Source organism: Theropithecus gelada, chromosome 16, assembly GCF_003255815.1.
Source record: "Theropithecus gelada isolate Dixy chromosome 16, Tgel_1.0, whole genome shotgun sequence".
NCBI lineage: Eukaryota > Metazoa > Chordata > Mammalia > Primates > Cercopithecidae > Theropithecus > Theropithecus gelada.
In genome coordinates this window covers 58,603,767-58,629,818 of record NC_037684.1, presented here as the reverse complement: position 1 = coordinate 58,629,818, position 26,052 = coordinate 58,603,767, and the positions used below count along the sequence as shown (strand labels likewise).

The 26,052-nt window shown below is 44.7% G+C and overlaps 1 protein-coding gene across 2 annotated transcripts in view; it reads left to right on the top strand.

The window, feature by feature from the left end:
* The window catches only part of SMG6 (SMG6, nonsense mediated mRNA decay factor), a 243,643-nt gene that overhangs the window by 88,329 nt on the left and 129,262 nt on the right, over nt 1–26,052 (top strand). The gene's annotated exons all lie outside the window — the stretch shown is intronic.

Genomic DNA, 26,052 nt, shown 5'->3' with positions numbered 1-26,052 from the left:
CACCCCATTTCCCCGTCCACCCTGTCTCGCTGCCCAGATCCCCTTTCTTTTTCCTTGTATGTCTGTCTCACTCTTGGTTATGTATTTCACTTTTTTTGGGTCTATCTTTTTCCATCTCCCTGTCTCTTTCCATAACAGTTTTAATAATGTTTTAGTTAGTTCCAGCCTTTTCCCTGAATGGATCCCATTGGAAAATGCATTTGAAAGGAAACAGTTATACACTTCCCTTCCTTTGAAACTCTGTTGGCACCTTTTCCAGTGCAGTAAACCATACAACATGTATTTTCAAAGTTTCCAAACAGAGACACGCTGGCGTTAAATTTATGAAAAAATATTTTATTCAGCTGTATGGTAACTGTGACTTTCAGAGATGCTGATCAGATTTGAAATTGGTACTGACTTTTGGAGCTCCAGCAGGTTTTCAGATCTCTGCGGGAAATATAACCAAACTGGCTCTTGGGGAGTCTGTGATGCTTGGAGCCTTGGCTTTTGATTGGCAGGTTGGGCAGGAAGAGTTGGAGCGAGAGATGTGGATGTGGGGATCCCCAGCCACACCCAGAAGGAAACAGGGAAAGTCAGTGAGTCAGTGAAGAATATGGCATAGCCGTGTTGGGCATAGGAACAGAATGTAATTTCCGTCTATGCATAGAAGGTAAATTATTTTCTGTTTACTCCAGCCAAGGCTGAAGGTCAAATAACACCTTTTTTGTTTTTTGTTTTTTAAGATGGAGTCTCGCTCTGTCGCCTAGGCTGGAGTGCAGTGGCGCAATCTCTGCTCACTGCAAGCTCTGCCTCCCAGGTTCACGCCATTCTCCTGCCTCAGCCTCCCGAGTAGCTGGGACTATAGGCGCCCGCCACCTCACCTGGCTAGTTTTTTGTACTTTTAGTAGAGACGGGGTTTTACCGTGTTAGCCAGGATGGTCTCGATCTCCTGACCTCATGATCTGCTCACCTCGGCCTCCCAAAGTGCTGGAATTACAGGCGTGAGCCACCGCTCCACGGCCCAAATAACATCTTTTTGTTATTTTCTTTAGGGTGCCAAGGCTAAGAAGAGTTATTTATTTGCTTTCAAGGCAGTGATGATGTTGCTGTTGTTAAAAATGATTATTACCACTCTTTTCCCTTTTATACCTATGCTATGTTCTGAAACACAAAAATATATATATATTAGAATTCATGTATGTATTTTTTTTTTATGATTATTAACTTATTTTTTCTTTTACCTTTGAACTGTTGTCCAGTCTAAGACATCCTGTTGTAGCATGTTCTATGTATTTTTTTTTCTATTTTTTAAAGATAAAATCCAGCTCCTACAGAAAGTTCTATGTATTTGAGAGTCCATGGGTTTGACTGAGGTTGGAATTTGGTAGGCAAGCATGGTGATCCTTCTCAAGTACCCCGACAGTTTGTTCAGGAGATCCTTGGGAATGCTCTTGAAAGAAGCCTTTCAGAAGGGCTTTTCTTCCAGATTGCTCAAGCAGCAGCTAAACCGTGTCTTGGCTCACCTAGGTTTAAAAGTTGAGCATCCTACAGGCCATGTATCCCACTCAGTTCAGTTAACAAGGGTTTGTTAAGCACTCATTATATGTCTGTCTTCTTAGCTCTTAGTTTGCTTTTTTTTTTTTTTAAGTTTTTGCCTTTGTTGGCTGCAGACAGCGTTTTCAGAAATGCTGTATCTGTTTTCTCTCGGTTTGCTTGTGCTCTCTGCCTGTTTCTTGGGTTTCCTTTTTCTCGTGCAGCATCCAATATATCAGCATTAACTAAAGATACTACCTTGGCCCTCCTCTTTCTCTTTCCCCGTTAGTATATTGTAAAATCTCGTCATTTCAACTGTCATCTCTGTGCACCCCCCCAAAATTTCTTTACTCCTCCGATCTTTTTCATGAACTTTGGCCCTCATTTCTAACTTTTTGTTGTATATTTTCATCTGGAATCACAAGCTTGTTCAGAATTGACTCATCCATAGCTGGTTTGCAGTAATGCACACCAGTAGTCCCAGCTACTCACGAGGCTGAGGAAAGATCACTTGAGCCCAGAAGTTTGAGGCCACACTGGGCAATATAACGAGATCCCCATCTCTTGAAGAAAGAAAAGAAAAAGGTTCATCCTCTCCCTTACTTGTCAGGTTCCCCCCAGGAAGCAAACTCTTAAGACGGATATTTGCATGCAGGAAGCTGGATTGGGGCAGAGGGAGAAATTGAACTGTGTTGCAGCTATAAAAAGGGCTTACCCAGTCCTGCAAGGAGCTCTAGACCTAGGCTAACCCTTCAGAGTACTCCCTAATTGGATCAGAGGGGCTGAATCTTTGTACCCCCTCTCTCTCCCCACCAAGTAGTTGGATGTGGGTTACCTGGGAAGGTACGGGGATTTGGGGGAAGTGCCTTTCTTTAGCTGAGAACAAGTCTCAGTGAAGGTCTCAGATGAGAGCTGCCACTGCCAACACTGGTGGAAGGAGTGAGTGCATTAGTCTTGGAGGGGATCTGGGCAGTGCCCCAAGTAATCTACTGCCCCACCAAACTGGTTCCTCCTATGCGCAGTAATATTTCTGTGATCGGTACCAACGTCCTCCATGAACTCGGGCTGTCTTGGCCTCAGTGTTTGTATTTTTAAGTTGACGTATAATTTACATGAAACAATAATACACAGATATTAAGTGGTCAGTTTGATGAATTTTGACAGATGCCTACACTATTCTTATATTTTTTTCTTTTTTGCCCTGTATGTTAGGAGTATTTGAAAGTAACAAGAGCTGGACCAGGTGCAGTGGCTTGTGCCTGTAATCCTAGCACTTTGGGAGGCCAAGGCAGACGGATCACTTGAGTCCAGGAGTTCGAGACCAGCCTGGGCAACATGGTGAAACCTTGTCTGTACAAAAATACAAAAAGTTAGGCAGGCATGGTGGCACACACCTGTAGTCCCAGTCACAGGGGCTCAGGAGACTGAGGCAAGAGGATCGCTTGAGCCTGGGAGGTTGAGGCTACAGTGAGCTGCGAGCATGCCACTGCACTCCAGCTTGGGTAACACAGTGACACCCTGTCTCCAAAAAAGAAAAAAGAAAGAGAAAAGCGGGGGGACAGAGAGAGAGAACAGAACAAGAGCCATCTTGAAATAGCTTAAACAAGAAAGGAATTATAGTATAAAGAACTTTAGGACGAGGATAAAGCCAGGCCTGCAGAGGGGAATGGAACCAAGAAAGCCTCTTTCTTTTTTTTTTCTTTTTTCTTTTTTTTTTTGGTGGGGTCTTGCTCTGTCGCCCAGGCTGGAGTGCAATGGTGCTATCTCGGCTCACTGCAAGCTCCGCCTCCGGGCTTCACGCCATTCTTCTGCCTCAGCCTCCCAAGTAGTTGGGAATACAGGTGCCCGCCACCACACCTGGCTAATGTTTTGTATTTTTAGTAGCAACGGGATTTCACCATGTTAGCCAGGATGGTCTCGATCTCCTGACCTCGTGATCCACCCACCTCGGCCTCCCAAAGTGCTGGGATTACAGGCGTGAGCCACCGCGCCCGGCCAAGAAAGCCTCTTTCTGTACTTCTCTTTTCTGCATATTGCTTGCCTCTCTGCCCCTCTTTTCTGCCTGGCATATAGGCTCGTAAGGCATATACAAAATACCCTTACTATACACAATAATTGTTGTGTGACTTTTATATACATACATTTTTGTAAGTAGAGCTATCTTGGCAGGGCACGGTGGCTCATGCCTATAATCCCAGCACTTTGGGACGCCAAGGCGTGTGGGTCATTTAAGGTCAGGAGTTCAAGACCAGCCTGGCCAGCATGGTGAAACTCAGTCTCTACTAAAAATACAGAAATTTAGATTGGGCACAGTGGTTCGCGCCTGTAATCCTAGCACTTTGGGAGGCCAAGATGTGCAGATCACGTGAGGCCAGGAGCTCGAGACCAGCCTGGCTAACGTGATGAAACCCCATCTCTACTAAAAATACAAAAGTTAGCCAGGCATGGTGGCACACACCTATAGTCCCAGCTACTCAGGAGGCTGAGGCAGGAGAATTGCTTGAACCTGGGAGGTAGAGGTTGCAGAGCCGAGATTGCGCCACTGCACTCCAGCCTGGGCAACAGAGCAAGACTCTGCCTCAAAAAAAAAAAAGTTTTGCTGGGCGTGGTGGCATGCACCTATAATCCCAGCTACTTGGGAACCTGATCTCTTGAACCCGGGAGACAGAGGTTGCAGTGAGCTGAGATGGTGCCATTGCACTCCAGCCTAGGCAGCAGAGGGTGACTCCATCTCAACACAAAACCAAAAAACAAATAGAACTGTCTTACATCTTACTCTTTTGGTTTGTTTTGTTTTTGAGACAAGGTGTCACTCTGTCATCCAGGTTGGAATACAGTGGTGTGATCTCGGCTCACTGCAACCTCCTCCTTCTGACTTAACCCATCCTCCCACCTTGCCTCCCCAATATCCGGGACCACAGACACATGCTACTGTACCCAGCTAATTTTGATGGAGTCTCACTTTGTTGCCCAGGCTGGTCTCCAACTCCTGAGCTCAAGCGATCCACCCACTTCAGCCTCCCAAAGTGCTGGGATTACAGGCTTGAGCCACAGCACCTGGACATCTTACTCTTTTTAATGGCTGTTTTATATTCATGTTTGCAGTCTTTTCCTGTCCAAACTGTATCAATGGTGAGTTTCATCATTCACATCATTTCATACCTCTTTAAACTTCCTAGAGATTTTTCACTTTCTTCTTTGGTTTCTAGTTGATAGCACAAGCAAGTCCTGTTAGACTTCAGCTCCTTGAAGGTCCAGTTTATGTCTGATTCATCTACACAAACTAAATGCCCAGCACAGATCCTTACATGTAGTAGCCACTTGGTGAATGCTGACTGTGTGAATATAAAGAAACGAATTGGTTCAGCACCATGTGAAGTACCGTTCAGATCAGCTCCAGCAACCCAGGCGCTGCAGTAAGCACTTTGGGTTTGGTGGGGTCTGCGCTGTGGACCCTGCCCTGTTGGGATTTCTAGGCTGGTGGGGCAGCTTGGTAAATTGTAAATCCTGTATGAGGACAGCTGTGAGCCACACGCCTGGTGAGTGTTACAGGTAGAAATACTGCCAGAATCCAGAGGAGGAGGCCTATAGTACAGGTCTGGTATGTACTGGATCTTGAAGGAAGGACTTAGGCAAGGGAGAGGAAAGTCGTAAACTGTGGAGAGTGGGGTAGGAGAATGGCCATTCAGAAGCGTGGAGGCAGGTTTGCCATTTTGTTTTTTGACTGGTCATTTGCCATCTTTGGATGTGGGACGCTTTATTTATGTATTTATTTTGGAGAGACACGGCCTCCCTCTGTCACCCAGGCTGGAGTGCAGTGGCACGAACATTGCTCACTGCAGCCTCCAACTCTTGGGCTTATGCCATCCTCCCACCTCGACCTCCCAAAGTGCTTGGATTACAGGCATGAGCTACCGCACCCGGCAAGTGTGGGGCCCTTTTAAAGAAGCAAGGCAATGGTCTATAAATAAACCTGTTAGGTCTTTTGAGCCAGGCAGAAGCAGGTCAGCTCTGTCCTCTAAATGGAGGAAATCTCACCAAGAAAATAAAGTTGAACTGGTGCTTTAAAACCTGTCTGTTTGGCAGGGGGTTGCTAATCCCACATTTATGGAGCTTTGTTCTCAGTACCAGTGTTAAAATATAAATGTAGCTTTTAAATCCCCTTGCTTTATAGCATACTGTTATACTTTTTGTTGTAGAAATATTCCAAAAATGTGCCTAAATTAAATTTTACAATCTAGACAATTCCCCCTTTATATCCATACATCTGTGTTTATATATGTATATATTTAATTGCATATGTATTTTAATATGTCATTGGCCTTTTTAAAACAATCTTTTCTAGTGTATGTCACTTTCTCATTTATCTAGAGTTTTTCTTTAGGACTTTAGAATTCTTCATTCCTCATCCTGGATTGATCCCTCATCGTCAACTGTAAAGCATTTTTGCATTTGGGTTTCTCTGACCCTTAGAGGTGTCATATACAGAATGTTGACTAAACAACTGCATTAAATATCAGATATTAGATATTAGATACCAGATATTAGACATCAGATATTAGATATCAGATATTAGAAATCTCTCTATTTAAAGAAACCCATCATGGATAATTTTGAAATAAAACTGATCATTTTCTAATTTAGTGGGGTTTTTTGTATGTTATGTTTTGTTTTTTTTGAGTCACAGTCTTGCACTGTTGCCCAGGCTGGAGTGCAGTGGCACCATCCTTGGCCTCGGCTCACTGCAACCTCTGCTTCCTGAGTTCAAGTGATTCTTGTGCCTCAGTCTCCCAAGTAGCTAGGATTACAGGCATGCACCACCATGTCTGCTAATTTTGTGTGTGTGTTTTTAGTAGAGACAAGATTTTACTATGTTGGCCAGGTTGGTTTTGAACTCCTGGCCTCAAGTGATCTGCCTGCCCCGGCTTCCCAAAGTGCTGGGATTATAGGCATGAGCCACCATGCCTGGCCTAGTGTTATTTTAATTTAGTTTTATAGATCTTCTTTTTTTTTTTTTGAGACGGAGTCTCGCTCTGTTGCCCAGGCTGGAGTGCAATGGCGCGATCTCGGCTCACTGCAAGCTCCGCCTCCCGAGTTCCCGCCATTCTCCTGCCTCAGCCTCCCGAGTAGCTGGGACTACAGGCACCCACCACCATGCCCGGCTTGTTTTTTGTATTTTTTAGTAGAGACGGGGTTTCACTGTGTTAGCCAGGATGGTCTCGATCTCCTGACCTCATGATCCGCCCGCCTCGGCCTCCCAAAGTGCTGGGATTACAGGCGTGAGCCACCGCACCTGGCTAGATCTTTTTAAAAAATATTTTTCTGTCATCTTTTTTTTTTTTATTATTATTATTATTATTATTATTATTATTATTTGAGGTGTCTCCGCTGCCCAGGCTGGAGTGTACTGGCGCAGTTTCGGTTCATTGCAACGTCCGCCACCAGGGTTCAAGCGATTCTCCTGCCTCAGCCTCCCAAGTAGCTGGGATTCCAGGCATGCACCTCTACATCCAGCTAATTTTTGTACTTGTAGTAGAGAGGGGGTTTCACCATGTTGGTCAGGCTGGTCTCTGGTCTCAAACTCCTGACCTCAGGCGATCTGCCTGCTTTGGCCTCCTAAAGTGCTGTGATTTCAGGCATGAGCCACTGCTCCCCGCCAAATTTTATTATTTTTTTTAGAGACAAGGTCTTGCTGTGTTGCCCAGGACAGAATGCAGTGGTGTGATTATAGCTCACTGCAGCCTTGAACTCCTGGATTCAAGTGATCCTCCTGCCTCAGCCTCCTGAGTAGCTGGAACTACAGGAGCATGCCACCATGCCCAGCTAATTTTATTTTTTATTTTTTTGTAGAGGTGGGATCTCACTGTGTTGCCCAGGCTGGACTCAAGTGATTCTCCAGCCTCGGCCTCCCAAAGTGCTGGGGTTATAGGCATGAACCACTGCACCTGGCCTGTAGAGCTTCTTAAAACACAATGTGTCTATTAATGTATAACTTATTCCTATATATGGGTTTTGGAAAAATATTTTTAGAATTTTATATATATGTATTTTGTCTCACCATATAGATAACTTTAGGATACTATTTCTGGGGTATCTTTTAACAGCATGTAATAATAGGCTATGTGTTATAAAAAATATTTTCAGGCTGGGTGCGATGGCTCACGCCTGTGATCCCAGCACTTTGGGAGGCCAAGGTGGGTGGATCAGTTGAGGTCAGAAGTTCGAGACCAGCCTGGCCAACATGGGGAAATGCCACCTCTACTAAAAACAAAAATTAACCAGACATGGTGGCACATACCTGTAGTCCCAGCTACTCGAGAGGCTGAGGCACGAGAATTGCTTGAGCTCAGGAGGCAGAGGTTGCAGCGAGCTGAGAGTGCGGCATTATATTGCAACCTGGATGACAGAACTAGCCTCTGGGAAGAAAAAAAAAAATATATATATATATATATATATATGTGTGTGTATTTATATATTTGTAAGGTTATTGTTCACTTTTTTCATATACTATCTCTTGCATAGAGTCTGTGCTTTAAAAAATTATTTTTGGGCCGGGCGCGGTGGCTGAAGCCTGTAATCCCAGCACTTTGGGAGGCCGAGACGGGCGGATCACGAGGTCAGGAGATCGAGACCATCCTGGCTAACACGGTGAAACCCGTCTCTACTGAAAATACGAAAAACTAGCCGGGCGAGGTGGCGGCGCCTGTAGTCCCAGCTACTTGGGAGGCTGAGGCAGGAGAATGGCGTGAACCCGGGAGGCGGAGCTTGCAGTGAGCTGCGATCCGGTCACTGCACTGCAGCCTGGGCGGCAGAGCGAGACTCTGTCTCAAAAAAAAAACAACAACAACAACAAAAAAAATTATTTTTGGACTCAGTGCTGAGAAAAAGGAGTTGTTTTTCCTGAGGAATGGATATACTTACTCCTTTCTGATAATGAGAACTATACAGTTATTGGTGTTTCCTTTTTTGCTTTGGCTGACAGTAAATTTTAAGTCAAATTTTAAGTCCGTTTATGGTAGGCTGCTAACCCATGTGACTGACATTTTTTCCTTTTTCTTGGTCTTGATTCTTTAATCTACTTTAACGTTATTTTATGTGATTTTGCTGTAAGTTGTCACAAATCTTTTGTGAATTGTGGTATAAAAGAATAAATATAAAAAATTTTAATCTAGTTTAAAATTAGATACAGGCCAGGCGTGGTGGCTCACGCCTGTAATCCTAGCACTTTGGGAGACTGAGATGGACGGATCACTTGAGGTCAGGGGTTCGACACCAGGCTGGTCAACATGGTGAAACTCAGTTTCTACTAAAAGTACAAAAATTAGCCAGACGTGGTGGACGCCTGTAATCTCAGCTATTTGGGAGGCTGAGGCAGGGGAATGGCTTGATTCCGGAATACGGAGGTTGCAGTGAGCTGAGATTGCGCCATTGCACTCCAGCCTAGGTGACAAAGCGAGACTCAGTCTCAAAAAATAAAACAAAACAAAGAACTAGATACATACAACTTTAAAACAATGTATATTGTTTTCAGTAAGTATATTGACAAATTGACCAGTCCAGCAGCTAAGTACAAATTTAGATGGGCTGTATTATTATTATTACTATTAAGGCAGAGTTTTACTCTGCTACCCAGGCTAGAGTGCAGTGGTGTGATCTAGCTCCCTGCAACTTTTGCCTCCCAGGCTGAAGCGATCTTCCTGCTTCAGCCTCCTGATTAGCTGGGGTTATTATAGGCACATGCCACCACGTCTAATTTTTGTATTTTTAATAGAGGTGAAGTTTTGCCATGTTGCCTAGGGTGGCCAGGAACTCCTGGGCTCAAGTGATTCGCCTACCTCGCCTCCCAAAGTGTTGGAATTATAGGTGTGAACCACCATACCCAGCTGGAAGCATTATTATTGAAAGGTACGTCCATTCCACAGCTTCTAGGTCCGGAGACTAGCTGGTACCTTACCACGTTTCTAGTCACCTTCATTTAGTGCTATTTTCTCACTTTCTTCCTTGACACAATTGCTTTATCTAGCTTATTATTCTTCTTACTTCTACTTTAAAACTAGATGCACCACAGTGGGTGGGGTTGGATGAAGTCATTACGTTCGCAATGGTCTGGACATCGGTCATGGATTGTAAGGCCTCAAGGAACCATTTTAGAATGAGTTTCTAGAGCAGAGTCAAATGAATGCGCAGATCTGGATATTCACAAGGTAGCCACCAAAAAGTTGTGTCTTATCATTGGTCTTGTTTTTCAGTACTGACCCCTTAAACTTTGTTTGATGACTCTAGTCTTTATATTCTGGAAGCTTCTTGAAAAAGCTAACTTCTCAGAAGGCCTCCAAGAGGTCCTTTCTGTTCTAGGTACCTTTCTGTCTCACCTGTCTCGGAATTGTTTTATTTTTGGCATTGTTTACAAACACTGTCAGACTTTTAAAAATCCTTAGCTGGGCATGGTGGCACATGCCTGTGGTCCCAGTTACTTCAGAGGTTGAGGTGGGAGGATCACTTGAGCCCGGGAGGTCAAGGCTGCGGTGAGCTATGGCCATGCCACTGAACTCCAGCCTGGGCAACAGAGCAAGACCCCATCGCTTAAAAAAAAATCGTTTAGGAAGCCATAGAATGAAAATAAATTGAGTTAAGTTGTGAAAATGGAAGCTGAACACTTCCCCTCCCCTCTGCCTGCCGTGTCAATGGAGTTTCTCTGAATCAAGGTGTCTGCAGGCATTATCCCCCCTAATTTTTACTTCTGGCTGAAAGTGCTCCTGAAGCTTCATACCAGCAGAGGTGGGTTTCAAGGTGTGTGTCTGAATCAGCGGCCAAATCTCTCCTTGCTTTATTAAAAGTGATGTAGCTGTATTTCTTCCTTCTCACTGTTACGGGAAGACTTCCTTCTAGATTGGCTAATGGGTATGCCTCTTAGGAAGCCTCTTTTGTATCACTTCTTCTCCACAACCTTAAACTTTTGACACACGACACCTCATATCTGCTGTATGGGATTCCATAGGGACCACCTGTCTTGTTTAAGGAGCTACCATGCTTTTCTACTCTTCCTTTGCTTTTCCTCAAATACTGGGAGAGAGGCAAGCTTCCCCAAACGTCTGGCAAGCAGTGTAGAAGCAGAAACTCTGTCCTACAGGATCTGCTTGTAACTCTTCCAAATGAGACGCTGGAATGGCAGGCCCTTGCTCTCCTGGGCCTCATTACTAAGGGACTCGTCCAGTGCCAGCATGCTATTCTGCTGGCAGCAGCTCTGCTTGCCCGAGAGGGGATGTGTATTGAATAACTCTGGGCTCAGGCAGTAACCTGTGAGTGACAAAAATACCAATCCAGAGACACAGCTAAGGTGGAAATGGCCAAAGTGTGTTTTGACTGGCAACTTATTTATTTATTTATTTTCCAGGAAATCTATTGGAGTACCATTTCTAAAACTGTATGGGTATTTCCTGGAAAAAGTTAAGCACTCATTTAGAAGTATTTTCATTTTTTCTCGTAGAGAGTAGATGGTTTGCTGTCTGTCTTGCCAAGATGTATTGATAGAGCCCCCCAGACATGTCTTGGCCCTGGAGTCCTGTGTAAAGAAGAAGGGAGAGCCAGGTGTCCTCTGGAGGGGCCCAGCACTTCTGGATATCATTTTCTCACCTTCAGAAGGTGGCACTTGTGTCGTCATGCTGTACAGAGCTTTGGAATCGACCTGGCGGAGGGTTAGAATTCCCTACTCAGCCACTTGCCAGCTGCGTGGCCTTGATGACGAAAGTTTACTTACCCTCTCTGAGGTTGAGTTTCTTGGTTCATAAAGCAGGTTATCAGTGCCAATTCTCAGGGGTTTTCTGAGTGTTAGATACAATATGCAAAACACCTCATCCAAGGCTTTGTTGAATACTGGGTGCTCAGTGGATGTCTACTTTTCTTCATCAAATTAGCCTCTAGTTATGAACTCTTAACACTTCAGGTGAAGGGTCAGACTACTGTGTTTCTAAATGTCATTACTCTGTTTCTTTCTTTCTTTTTTTTTTTTTTTTCCCTTTTTCAGACACAGTCTTGCTCTGTCACCCAGGCTGGAAAGCGGTGGTATGATCTTAGTTCACTGTAGCCTTGAACTCCCGGGCTCAAGTGATCTTCCTGCCTTAGCCTCCTAAGTAGCTGAGACTGTAGGCAACTGCCACCACTGCAGGCTAATTTTTTATCTTTTTCTGCTAGAGTTAGGGTCTCACTATGTTGCTCAGGCTGGTCTCAAACTCCTGGGCTCATGTGATCCTCCCCTCTTGGCCTCCCAAAGTGCTAGGATTACAGGTGTGAACTTGTTTTTGACATTCGAATGATTAAGTAGTTTGTTCCTTTTTAATATTGAATAGTCTTCACTGTGTGGATATACCACAATTTGTTTATCCATTCACTTGTTGATGGATATTTGGTGTTTTTTGCTCCAGTTTTTAAGCTTCATGAGTAAAACTGCTATGAACATTCTTTGCGTGCACGTATGCTTTCATTTTTGGGTAGTAAATACCTGTGAGTGATATAGCTGGGTCATTTGGTACTTAACTTTTTTTTTTTTCCTTTGAGATGGAGTCTTGCTCTGTTGCCCTGGCTGGAGTACAGCGGCACAGTCTCAGCTCACTGCAACCTCCAACTTCTGGATTCAAACGAATCTCCTGCCTCAGCCTCCCAAGTAGCTGGGATTACAGGCACGTCCCACCACGCCCGGCTGATTTTTGTATTTTTAGTAGAGATGGGGTTTTACCATGTTGGCCAGGCTGGTCTCGAACTCCTGGCCTCAAGTGATCCACCTACCTTGGCCTCCCAAAGTGCTGAGATTACAGCCATGAGCCACCATACCTAGCCTGGTGTTTAACTTTTTAAGATACTGCCAAAGTGGTTATATCATTTATCTTTTTTTTTTTTTTTTTTTCCTTTTTTTTTTTTTTGGACCAAGTCTCATTTTGTCACCCAGGCTGGAGTGCAGTGGTGTGATATCGGCTCACTACAACCTCCACCTCCCAGGTTCAAGCTGTTCTCCTGCTTCAGCCTCCCATGTAGCTGGGATTACAGTGCCTGCACCATGCCCAATATTTTTTGTATTTTTAATAGAGATGGGATTTCTCCATGTTGGTCAGGCTGATCTCGAACTCCTGACCTCAAGCCATCCACCCACCACCTCAGCCTCCTAAAGTTCTGGGATTACAGGCTGAGTCACCATGCCTGGCCTCATTTAACATTCTTGAAGCAGTGTGTGAGAATTTCAGCTACTTGACATCCTCTCCAGTGCTTGTTATTGTTTGTCCATCTTTTTTATTATTGCCATCCTGTTGGGTATAGAGTTGTATGTGTAATTTTCATCTGCATTTCCCTAATGATTAGTAATGTTGAGCATCTTTTCATGTATGTACTTGCCATCCATCTATCATCTTTGCCCAATTTTTTTGTTTATTTTGCTAAGTTGAAAGAATTCTTTATATACCTCAGTTCTGAGTCCTTTGTCAGATGTATCTTTTACAATTTTTTTTCCCAGTGAGATAATTTTCTGTGGCTTTCCTTTTCATTTTGTCTTTTGAAAAGCAAACATGTTTGATTCGGATGAAATCACCTACTTTTTAGGAAACGTTTGATTTGTAATTACAGATACATTGGCAAAGGGGCTATTTATGAGAGTATTGCAGTTGATGCTGCCAATTAAAAAATACATATTGGGCCGGGTGTGGTGGTTCACACCTGTAATCCCAGCACTTTGGGAGTCCAAGGCTGGAGGATCACTTGAGACTCAGGAATTTGAGACCAGGAGGTTGGGAGGCCGAGGTGGGAGGATTGCTTAAATCTGGAAAGTTGAGGCTACAGTGAGCTATGATTGTGCCACTGTACTCCACCCTGGGCAACAGAGCGAGAGCCTGTCTCATTAATAAATAAATAAATAAATAAAATAAAATTATGTGTATGTGTTTCTGTTTGTGTATATCTCGGGCTAGGTGCAGTGGCTCATGCCTCTAATTCTAGCACTTTGGGAGGCTCAGACAGGAGGATCACTTGAGGCCAGGAGTTTGAGACTAGTTTGGGCAGCAAAACAAGACCCTGTCTCTACAAAAAGTTTTTTTTCTGTCGTGGGGTGGGGGGAAGGGGGAGGGATAACATTAGGAGAAATACCTAATGTAAATGACGAGTTAATGGGTGCAGCACACCAACATGGCACATTTATACATATATAACAAACCTGCACGTTGTGCACATGTACCCTAGAACTTAAAGTATAATTTAAAAATTGTTTATAAGGAATACAAGGCTTAAATTCACATTTTTAAAAACGGTATATGCAGGTTGAATCCCTTTTAGTCTCCACTTTTCAGCAAAGTTTACCTAAAATAAAATCCATTTACTGCTGACACTTAAAAAAAAAAAAAAAGGTTTTTTTGTCCAGGCATGGTGGCTCACACCTGTAATCCCAGCAGTTTGGGAGGTCAAGGTGGGTGGATCACTTGAGGTCAGGAGTTCAAGACCAGCCAACATAGCGAAACCCGTCTCTACTAAAACTACAAAAATTACCTGGGCATGGTGGTGGGTGCCTGTAATCCCAGCTACTTGGGAGGCTGAGGCAGGAGAATCGCTTGAACCCAGGAGGTGGAGGTTACAGTGAGCCGAGATTGCTCCGCTACATTCCAGCCTGGGGCGACAGAGTGAGACTCCGTCTCAAAAAAACAAAAAACAACAATAACAAAAAAAAACCAAACACTTTTTTGAGACAGAATCTTGCTCTCTCACCCAAGCTGGAGTGCAGTGGCGCAATCCCAGTTCACTGCAACCTCTGCCTCCCGAGTTCAAGTGATTCTCCTGCCTCAGCCTCCTGAGTAGCTGCGACTACAGGCGTGTGCCACCACACCCGGCTAATTTTTTTTTTTTTTGAAACGGAGTCTTGCTCTGTTGCCAGGCTGGAGTGCAGTGGCACGATCTTGGCTCACTGCAAGCTCCGCTTCCTGGGTTCACGTCATTCTCCTGCCTCAGCCTCCCAAGTAGCTGGGGCTACAGGCGCCCGCCACCACGCCCGGCTAACTTTTTTGTATTTTTTAGTAGGGACGGGGTTTCACCGTGGTCTTGATCTCCTGACCTTGTGATGTGCACACCTCGGCCTCCCAAAGTGCTGGGATTACAGGCATGACCCACCACGCCCGGCCAATTTTTGTGTTTCTTTGTAGAGATGGGTTTCGCCATATCGGCCAGGCTGGTCTTGAATTCCTGGCCTCAAGTCATCACCCGCCTCAGCCTCTCAAAGCAATGGGATTACAGGCGTGAGCCATTGTGCCTGACCTCCAAAAATATTTTAAAAAAAGAAAAATCAAAATTAAAATTTTTTATGTTTATTTTTATTTTATTTTATTTTATTTGTTTTTGAGACAAGGTCTTAGTCTGTCACCCAGTCTGGAGTGCAGTGACATGATCACTCCACGATACTGCAGCCTTAACCTCCTGGGCTCAAACAGGGTCTCACACTGTGTTGCCTAGGCTGGTCTCGAATTCTTGGGCTCAAGTGATGCTCCCACCTCAGCCTCCCAAAGTGCTGGGATTATAAGCATGAGCCACCATGCCTGGCCAAAAATAAATACCTTAATATCCATCTGGTTGATGATCCAGAGCAACCCTGAAAATGCCTAAGTAGTTTCCTTTAAGAAGAAAACAGTATTCAGACTCACGTTTGAAGCAGCTTTTTCCTCTGACTGCTCTTTCTTGAAGAATGTGCGTACCATTGGTTTGAGATGTGTACCTTCTTTTTGAGAAGCAAGAACAGTTTTAAACTGCTCACTCGGTTTCTGCAATTCATTCGTAACCTCTCTTCACTTTTTCATCGCCTTCACTTTGTGCTGCTTGCCGTGGAATTTACTGATCCAGTGATTCATTGCCTTGATGATGAAGTTCTCTTGCTTTAGTCCTTGTTCTTCAGACAGTTCTGTCTTCAGTGAACTTTTCCTTTTTGTTTTTCCTTTTGGTTGCCCCTGACGGTTCCTTGTTCAAGCCTGGTGAGGAGCCACAACTGGGCATCTCCACCAGCTCAGGCCAGGCAGCAGAAGATGAGAACAAGGGGCTCCAGCATCTGGACAGGGTCGTCAGCTACTGTTAATTGAGAAAGTATCCCCCAAGTGACTGAGTAACCCTTTTCTGTGTAAAAGTTTCTGGAATGCTGTGTCAGATCTGTTTCGATTTTATTTGGGTTTACTTTTTTTGTTGTGTTTACATGTTTAAAGCTTTTTATTTTGAAATAATTATAGATTCACAGGAAGTTGTTTTAAAAATGTACAGAGGGGTCTTATGCACGCTTCACCCCTCCTTCCCCATTTTTCGTGTCTTTCATAACTTTAGTGTATTGTCAACATCGTGAAATTGACATTGGTATCCACTGACTTTAATCAGATTTCACAAGTTCTCTTGCACTTGTGTGTGTGGTTCTGTGCAATTTTATCACACATGTAGCTTCATGTAACTATTACCATAATCAAGATGCAGAACTTTCCCAACACTCAGAGCTCCTTCCTGCTCTATGCTTTAGAACCACCCTTACCCCCTTTCAGCCCCTAATCCTAACCCCTGGCAACCACTAATCTGTTTTCCATCTCTATAAATATATTATTTCAAGAATATTATATAAATGGGATTGTACAGTATATAACCTTTTGCAGTTGGCTTTTCACTAAGCATAATTTCCTGGAGCCTGTTCAGCTTACTGCACACATCAGTTGTTCATTCCTTCGTATTGCTGAGTAGTATTCCCTGGTATGGATATTCCACAGTTGTTTAACCATTCACCTGTGGAAAGACATTTGGGTTGTTTCTAGTTTGGGGCTATTATGAATAAAGCTGTTGTGAACATTTACATACTGGTTTTTTTCCAAAGGTAAGTTTTCGTTTCTTCAGGATAAAGCCCCAGAATTCAACTGCTGGATCATATCATAAGTGCATTTTTAGTTTTAGAAGAAACTGCCAAACTATTTTCCAGAGCAGCTATACCATTTTACATTCCGTCAGCAATGTACGTGTGATCCGATTTCCCAGCATCCTTCCCAATATTTGGAGGTGGTACTGTTTTTTATTTTAGCCATTCTGAAAGATATGTAATGAGATCTCATTATAGTTTTATTTTCCGTTACCCTAATGGCTAATTATATTGAACATCTTTGCTTGTGCTTATTTTCTATTTGTATATCCTCTTTGATGAAATATCTGATTGTCTTTTTGCCCATTTTCTAAATGTATTGTTTCCTTACTGTTAAGTTTTGAGAGGTTTTTTTTTGTTTGTTTTTTGGTTTGTGTTTATTTTTCTTTATGTGTTGTTTTTTTGAGACAGGGTCTCTGTCACCCAGACTGGAGTGCAGCGGCACTGTCACGGGTCACTGCAGCCTTGACCTCCCAGGCTCAAGTGATCCTCCCACTTCTGCCTCCCAAGTAGCTGGGACTGCAGGCGAATGTTACCACATCCAGCCAATTAAAATTATTTTTTTAGAGACACAGTCTTGCTATGTTGCCAGGGCTGGTCTCAAACTCCTGGGCTCAAGCAATTCTCCCACCTTGGCCTCCCAACATGCTGGAATTATAGGCGTGAGCCACCGCGCCTGGCCGGGTTTTAAGAGTTTTGTATATAATCTGGATACTAGTTCTTTGGCAGATATGTGGTTTGCAAATAGATTTTCCTAGCCTATCATTTGCCTTTTCATCTTCTTATAGGGTCTTTTGCAGTGCAAAAGTTTTTTTTTTTTTTTTTTTTTTTTTTTTTTTTTGAGGCGGAGTCTCACTCTGTAGCCCAGGCTGAAGTGCAGTGGCCGGATCTCAGCTCACTGCAAGCTCCGCCTCCCGGGTTCACGCCATTCTCCGGCCTCAGCCTCCCGAGTAGCTGGGACTACAGGCGCCCGCCACCTCGCCCGGCTATTTTTTGTATTTCTTAGTAGAGACGGGGTTTCACCGTGTTAGCCAGGATGGTCTCGATCTCCTGACCTCGTGATCCGCCCATCTCGGCCTCCCAAAGTGCTGGGATTACAGGCTTGAGCCACCGCGCCCGGCCAAAAGTTTTTAATTTTTATGAAATCCAGTATATCAGTTTTTCCTTTTATGGATTGTACTTTTGGCAGTAAGTCTTAGAACTCTTAGTCCTAGGTCCTGAAGATTTTCTTCCATTTTTTTCTAAGAGTTTTATGGTCCTGTGTTTTATATATAAGTCTTTGATCTATTATGAGATAATTTTTGGATAAGTGTGAAAGTTAGGTCAAGGTTTTGTTTGTTTGTTTGTTTTGCATACGGATGTCTAATTGCTTCAGTACCATTTGTTGAAAAGCTCTTCCTCCTTTTAATTTTATTTTAGTAGAGGTGGGGTCTTGCTATGTTGTTGACATTAGTCTCCTGATCTCAAGCAGTCCTGCCTTGGTCTCCCTGATTGCTGAGATTATAGGCATGAACCACCATGCCCAGCCCCTTTCTTCGTTAACTTAATATCAGGAAGAACGATTTCTCCCACTTTATTCTTTTTCAAAATTGTTTGAATTGTTCTACAACCTTTGCTTTTCCAGATAAGCTTTATAGTAAGCTTGTTTTATCTACATAAAACATTCCTAAGATTTTGATAGCTATTGCATTAAACGTATAGATCTATTATCTACATAAAACCTTCCTAAGATTTTGATAGCAGTTGCATTAAACAATTAACTGACATCTCTACAATGCTGAGTTTTTCAGTTCAGGAACATGGTAACTCTCCCCAGTTTTTCGGTTGCCTTTTATTTTCTGGGTTTTGTTTTTTGAGACAGAGTCTTGTTCTGTCACCCAGGCTGAAGTGCAGTGACGCACTCTTGGCTCACTGCCACCTCCGCCTCCTGGATTCAAGCGATTCCCCTGCTCCTGCCTCAGCCTCCTGAGTAGCTGGGATTACAGGCACACACCACCACGCCCAGCTAATTTATTTATTTATTTATTTATTTATTTATTTATTTATTTTTGTATTTTTAGTAGAGATGGGGTTTCACCATGTTGGCCAGGCTGGTCTCAAACTCCTGACCTCAGGTCATCTGCCCGCCTCAGCTTCCTGAAGTACTGGGTTTACAGTCATGAGCCACCGTGCCCAGCTTTTTGTCTTTGATTTTCATCAGCATTTTCAGATTTTTAGCGTAGTGTTTCCGTACGTTCTGTTAGACTTCTACCTGAGTATTTCATTTTCTTTGTTACTGTTGTAAATGATGTCATGTTTTTCATTTTGGCTTTCCACAGCGTTATCATCTCTGAGCTCCTTATGCAGCACTGTGGTTGGAGTAGTCTGAGCTTTTCATGTTCATAGCAAAGGAGAGAGGAACAGTGGGAGTGTGAAGCTTGAGTCACAGGCATTTGAAAATCAGATATGCAAACAACGTGGGCATGAGAGCAGACAGAACTGGATTCAGATCCCAGCTCTGGCACTTTCTAGCCTTGTTTTGGGCAGCTCGTTTAGCCTCTCTGAGCCAGTTTCCTCAAATGTCAAAAAGGAGAATAATAGTTAGGCAATCCTTTTGTAAAACTTTGATATAATATATATAAATATTCTTTGCCCAACATAGGTCTCAAAATGTCTTAGTTATTATGTCTGGCCACAGTGGAATCACGTCATTCATAGTTAGATCCACAAGTGAGAGAGGCACGTGTGCCTACTGTTATGAGCCGTAAACGCTTCTGGAACCGCTTTATGTTGCTGATTTCCAAGGATGTGAAGTCTTGACATAGCTCTTGCCCTCAAGGGGCTTAGAATTCTGTTGAGGAAACCTACTCTATGAATAAAAATTCCAGGACAAGGTATTGCTTGTTAAGTTCCAAATAGGTGGGCAGACAGTGTGGGTGCATCAAAGAACCTTCTCTGGGTTTTGTTTGCCCTTTTGTACCCTGTCCGTTGAGGTGGCTTCTGGATGTTGATGAGAGAATGTGTGGAGGTGGGAGAGTGTGTGTACAGATTTAGGGGAAGGGTGTCATTTGGGAATATGTAATTAATTTTTATACTTTCCCCAGTAAACCATCGACCCTTTTTATGATGTCATGAGGGATTCCTTAATTTTGCAGCTGCTTCCTGATTACGTCAGAGAGGAGCCTCTCACCCCACAGCCTGGAGCTGTACTCATACAAGAATTGGAAACAAATGAAGTGCCGAATATCTAATGGCTTCCACAGGGAGCGCCCGTTCAGACTTCCCAGGCCTTCTCTTGCTTGGTCTTCCTCAAGTATTTCTGACCCCCTGAAGTGTCTTTGTTCTGGAAAGACAGGACTTGGCCCGGAGCCAAGAGGCAGGGAGCCTGGGGACTCCTTGACACATACCTCTCTCCCTCCAGGTGTTTTGCAGTCCTGAGTTTCTGCCCCCTTTCTCGGATCTTGTTTGGTGAGTTGTTACTCTTCTTGAGTTTTCAGGATCCTCTGGAACCTGCTGAGATCCGTGAGTCTTTGACCTGCTCCAGCAGTCTTCACCCCCTCCTACCCGCCTCAACAGCATTATCTCCAGCCTCTTTGGATTTTTTTTTTTTTCTTTTGGTAGAGACAGCGTCTTTCTCTGTTGCCCAGGCTGGTCTTCAACTACTGGGCTCTCAAGAAGTCCTCCGGCCTCGGCATCCCAAAGTGCTGGGATTACAGGCGTGAGCCACCATGACTGGCCTCTTTTGATTTTCTTTCTGCAGTAATTTTCATATCTATGCACTCCTTTTCATTCCCTCTTCTACCTTTATTATAAGAAAGATGTTACGCTTACTTGGCATTATAAACTTTATGAAGTGCTTTACATGTAATTTATCTTGCTTCAAACAAGTTCATGCTCTCTTAGCTTCCCAACTGGTCTCCCTCATTGTTAGCTTTTTCCAGCTACCCTAATTAGTTCCTAAATGCTTTAGCTAGATGATCTTTATAAAATATTCACTCATTGCTTCATTCAAGAACCTTCAGTGAGTGCCCCCTCACTGTTGAGTGAGGTTCATGTTCAGTGAGTGCCCCCTCACTGTTGAGTGAGGTTCACGTTCAGTGAGTGCCCCCTCACCGTTGAGTCAGGTTCATGTTCCTCTTCTGGCATTGCAGGCCCTATACTTTGTGGTTCCAGGCAGAGCACAGCACACACACTACTTTCATGACTCAAGTAGTACATGTGGTCCCCCCTGCCTCCACCACCTCCATCATTGTTCGTCTCTTCCAGCCCAGCTTAGAAGTGGTCTCTTCTGGCCGAACATGGTGGCTCACGCCTGTAATCCCAGCACTTTGGGAGACTGAGGCAGGTGGATCACTTGAGGCCAAGAGTTCGAGACCAGCCTGGCCAACATGGTGAAACTGTGCATGCCTGTAATTCCAGCTACTTGGGAGGCTGAGGTGGGAGAATTGCTTGAACCCAGGAGGCAGAGGTTGCAGTGAGCCACAGTCGCACCACTTGCACTCCAGTCAGGACGACAAAGTGAGAATCTGTCTCAAAAACAAAAGTCTCTTCCATGAAACCCTCTCTGTTACATACTAGCTGAAATGATTTCCTTTCCCTCTGGTGACAGAAACATCTTACTTCCATCTTCCTTATGATATGTAGTACATTGTCTTGAATTATAGTTACTTGAGTATGTATGTATGCTTCCTGTCTTCTTTATTAGATTATCATCTTCTTGCAGGCAGGATCCTACTTTCCTTTATATCCTCCACAATTGGGCACTCACGTGTTTTCGGAATTAATGGGAGAAGTCATTTAGTTAGGAGATTGGGATTTCCTTTGCCCCCACATCTCCCTACTTTCAGAAGAGCTTTGGAAGAAAATCCAAAGAGAACACTGACAGGGAGGGCTCCTAGGAAGGAAATTGCCTTCCACCTTCTTCTGTCTTGTCTTCGTGCACTAGGCTGTTCTTGCATTGCTCTAAACAAATACCTAAGACTATCATTTATAAAGTAAAGAGGTTTCACTGGCTTATGGTTCTGCAGGTTGTACAGGAAGCATTTCGGCTTCTAGCGAGGCCTACGGAAGCCTACAACTATGGCAGAAGGCGAAAGGGGGGCAGGCACTTTACATGGCGAAAGCTGGAGCAAAGAGTAGGGCAGTGCCACCTACTTTTCAAAGACCAGATCTCGCAAGATTTCAGTCACTACCACAAAGACAGCACCCAAGTCCTGAGGGATGCACCCCACCATCCAGACACCTCCCACCAGGCCCCATCTCCGGCACTGGGGATTACAATTCGACATGAGATTTGGGTGGGGACAAATATTCACACCATGTCACTTGACTGTATCAGTTTAGGAAAGTGCTATGACTTGCTTTACACTCAGTCGCCTCTGTTTGCCATTGTGCATGAATAATTCGCTTGGGTGTATTAGTGCCTGATTCTGCTGACTCATTCGTTCTTCTCCTCAGGGAATGACATGATGAAAAGACATCTCTGCTTTTGCTCTGAGATTTTGTTCTTGTCTGGTTCCTATACAGCGACTGCTTCCTCTACCTCCTCTTCAGCTAGCAGCTGCCACAGGGAACTCTGTGGCTCAAGCAGCAGCAGTTGAAAGATGCTCTCACTGCCCACTTCCTGTAGACAAGGAGGTTTTGGTGGGCTGCTCAGGAACTGTGCCAGCCTTGTGTCTGACTGGTAACTGACTCATGAGAAAAGCAGCCTTATGTCGGAAAGATAAGGGCCAACAAATTGCCTCCAGGTGGTGTTAGTTTGGAGGTGACTGACCATTCATTTCCTTTCTTTGGGAGGAGACAGTGGGGAGGGAATTGGTGAATAAGTGGTCTTGCCTGCATTTTTCTCCAGCTCTTAGTGAAGCATCTAGGCAGATAGTTGGTTCTCTGTGCTAGAATGGCTCGTGGACCCCAGTGACCTCAGAATCCCTTCTGCTGCTGTCAGAGCATTAGACTCATGTGTCATCCATTCTGCGTCTTCTCTTCATTACTCTTCTTATGCTCCTGCCAGGAAGCTGGCTGTGTGCACCAGGCGAAGTATGATAGTTCCATCACTGCCAGATTTTTCTGTGACCAACCGAACTCCATCCCACTAGTACTGGTTTCCTTCAAATCTCTCCCTGACGAAAACACTACAATTGATCAGAAGCAGTGGTTCTGAGCCACCATCCCTTGGCTTGGCTTAGAGGGCCCAGGCAGGTGGGCCTGCCTCCCATCCCCTGCTCTTCCCTCTCCACCCCTCCTGCCTCGCTCCCATTTCCTGCAGGAGGATGCCTTGCCATCCTGGAGCTGTCAGGCACAGCTTTGCTTTGGCAGCACCATTGCACACATACTGGTGGGAGAGGGGACATGTTTATCACTTTTCCTGGAGATTATCTGTTTAAGCACTTCTCTGACAGTTACAATAACAAGGGCAGTGTGTTGTGTTTCCCAGCAGAAGGACACTTGCTGTTGAAAGATGTATAGCACTAATTAGAAATACATAACATCCGGCCACATGGCAGCCTTCTCCCGGCCGCTCCATTTCCTGATTTCATGCAACTTTGACGACAGTTGGTTTATGTTTTCCATGAATATATTCTCAGAAAAATGAGAAAGTCTCCCCATTACATAGGAGCAAGAAGAATATTTCTGTCCGAGCAGGTATTTGGCCATAGGAATAATAGGAGCTGTGGTCACCTGCCCACATGTGGGAAGGGGTGGAACCAAGTTCAGACCTCAGGTGACTTTCTTAGTAAGAAATATTTCCGTCTGACTTCCTTAGCCAAAACCCTTACCCGAAACCCTTGAGCAAGTCTCTGCTTTTGGAAAGAAGGGGAAAGGCTGTTTCACAGTGTTAATGAGTTCCTCAGCTCCTGTCATGCTCCTGCTACCTGACACAAAGCCAGAGGAACCCAGGCGAATACCAAGGCAAACAATGCCTTTTCCTCCCCCACCCCGCATCACTTGTTGGCTTGGCCCAGCCCAACCCTAGGGATATATATGGGCATTCATCAGACTAGGGCCAGTTTCCTAGGTCTAGCCCCAAAGTGGGTGGACTCTGGGAATCTAGATGCTGTTTTCCTACCCACTGTGTAACGGTGAATGCTTTCAGGGAGTGGTGTCTTGCGGTTTCTAGCCTGTGGAAGCCTGCGTGAGGCCGAGAGCAGCCCAGGAAGATGCTGTGCACTTAGTGCTTGTCTCACTTGAGGCGCTGGATGCAGGTTGCCGTGGTTACTTGGATAAATAACAGTTTTCTTTACCCTATTGAAAGATTGCAGAGAGCATGTTTTATTTGTAGCCGTGTGCTCCATCATACCTAGTACACAGTGTGGCACATTCTACACGCTCACTATATGCTTGAGGTACCACTGAGCCATGGAGAAGGGCAGGCCTTCCAGGAGGTGCTCCAGGTAACATGGCCAGTCAGAGGTCTGACCCCCTCGATTGTTTGTGAAATCTCCACCTGCTTGATTACGGCAGAACAGTTACTGGTTAACACGCCACATCAGATGGACCAGACACATAAGCAGGCAGTGTTATTTCAAGCCTTTCTTTAGGAGGGGATTAGGGGATGGGGAGTCGAGCTGACATAACCATCACAAAGGACAGAGCAGTCATGAAGCTGCCTTCTAGCTGCTGCCTGGGAGGTGGCTGAGCACTTTCAGATCTACACCGAAGAGACTCCAGCTGTTGCTACCTTGCCTGGTCTCCAGACCTTATTGCAGGAGCCTTTAGAAAAGGAGCCAACCTGGAGTCCACAAAGACCACAGATCCCATTGTTCTTAAGCAGTCCATTCTCCCCTCTGAGCCCTAGCCCCCCATCTTGAACTCTGAGAGACAGTGTAGCCTGAGATTGCCATTTGTCATAAATATAGAACTAGGCTCGCTGAAAGAAACCTCCCCTGTCTTGTCTCTGTCCAAGCTCATGAGAGTGTCTTATTGTAGCCTGTGCTTCACAAAATGCCAGTCTCTTGGAGCCAGGACACCCCACTTCATCCCTTCTAGCCTTCTGAGTGAAGGTAACTTCTGCTCAGTTGATGAGGGGGCACTAATGTTTATTCAGTGTCGGTTGCCAGGATGTGGCCTCCACTTGTCCTCTCCCAGCTCCCTCTGTTCTGGACTTACTCCCTTCTTCCCAGCTCCGTTGCTAGTTAGAGGCAGGATGTTGTCTGGGCGTGGCAATGGCCTGGACTGAGCTGGGCGGTACTGACAGTGCTGCTGCCTATGGGGAGTGTGAAGGGGAGAAGTTGCTAACTTTTCTTGACAACTTACATATCTTCCCCTTTCCTGCTTTCCATCCTCCCTCTTCTTGGCTCTTGGATACTTGTTTTCTTTCTAACAGAGGTTTAGGGCCTTAACAGGACAGGAATGATGAGACTGGTCTATTCTACTCACATGGATTGTTACCACTTCCTTAACTGCCTGCCATAGTTGAGTTGGAAAGTCAGAGGGTGACATCTGGGACCAGTGGGCATCTGCAAGGATGGTGGGAAAGCCACAATCAAAGAATGACTACCCTGATGCTCTTCGTTTGTTGGGCCCTTCTGAGCAGCAGCCTGTTACTTCTTATGCCCAGTACTTTCAGAAGTGATTTGGGGCTGGCTTTGTGTACTCCAGTCATACTTGCTCCTGGGGCAAAGATGGTAAGGAATCACTGTGGTTGGGTAATGTCTCTTGAAGTAACAGCTTCAGTGAGGCCCCATTGACAAGACTGGTGAGCTGATGAGAGGGCTCCCCTTGGCTATTGAGGTTAAAATACAGGCAGGGACAGAGATCAGACATTTAGCTGATTATCCTTTTAACACTTGGAGATTCTGAGAGTTCTCCTGTAATAGAGAGGGAATTAACAGATTAGCTGCTGCCAGAGCTAGTGAGCCTGGCCCCTGATTCTGTCTCCTGTGGGTATGTGGAGTCTCCTCGGAGGCTGTGTGGTCGACTGCTGCCTTCTGTGTGTCACCAGCTCCTCTCGAGTTCAGATGACGTGGCTTTCGGAGAAGGCCACTGATGAAGAGTAGGTACAGGCAGGCTTTTGGGAGTATGTCACATAGCTGCCACCAAAGAGTAATTCTGCCCACCAACTAGGTGGCTCCTTTCAGTGACCTGGAGCCAGAAGGAAGTTAGTTAGCCAGGCTGAAAACGTAACGGAAAGAGGGTACTGGGATTGGGAGCCAGATTTATTTTTTAGCGCTAGGGGAAGGAATTTGTGAAAACAAAAGCCAACACTGATTAAGTGCTTATTATGTGCCAAGCACTGTTCTGCATAAAATTAACTCATTCCATGAAAGTAGATTATTTGTGTCATGTGTGTTTTCTTAGGAGGAGGGTCATGGAGAAGGTAAGGATGGGACTAAAGTTTGGTGATTCAAGAAGATCATTTTAAAATGTGTATTTTTCCAATCTTAATTGATGACTATGCTCCTGTTAGTTACACACTAGAGAGACTGAGTTACTTAAATCTGAGTTCTTGTTACAATAGCTTTACATTATCGGTAGGTAGCTAAAGGCAGAGACCATGCAGCTCCAGCTCAGACTGCCCTTCTTGAGGTAACTGTTCCTGGGAAAGTGATGTAGAATTGACAGAGGTGACCCTTATCATCTTATTGAACACATATCCATATGCCAGACCTCGTGGTAAGTGCTTCACATGAGTCTGTACTTGGCCTTATGACCACTCTGAG